Here is a 347-nt window from a genome sequence, read left to right on the forward strand (position 1 = left end):
TGAAATGAGGTTGGAGGTTTCTGAAGGGAAAATAATTATTGGGAACCTATAAGATCCGAACGTAACCAGGTAGTCCCCTAGTTCACCTACCTCACCCCATGAGCAGGTGACTGGAAGCCCACCATTGATCTGCTGAAGTTCATTTGCAGGTGATCACCGCAGGACCCTCTATCATTTACATAAATTAAGGAAAATTATAATATCAAAACTGAGGCCAGGAAGACGGAGTATGATGACAATAGTGATAATGTCCTCTTAATGTTTTATTTTCTTTCTCTATCTTTATTTCCAAAATTAAAATAATGTATTAATAATGGTGTCTAGTTATGACTTTCAGTTTCAAACAT

This window comes from Penaeus monodon, chromosome 28 (genome assembly GCF_015228065.2).
Source record: "Penaeus monodon isolate SGIC_2016 chromosome 28, NSTDA_Pmon_1, whole genome shotgun sequence".
In the NCBI taxonomy this organism is placed as follows: domain Eukaryota; kingdom Metazoa; phylum Arthropoda; class Malacostraca; order Decapoda; family Penaeidae; genus Penaeus; species Penaeus monodon.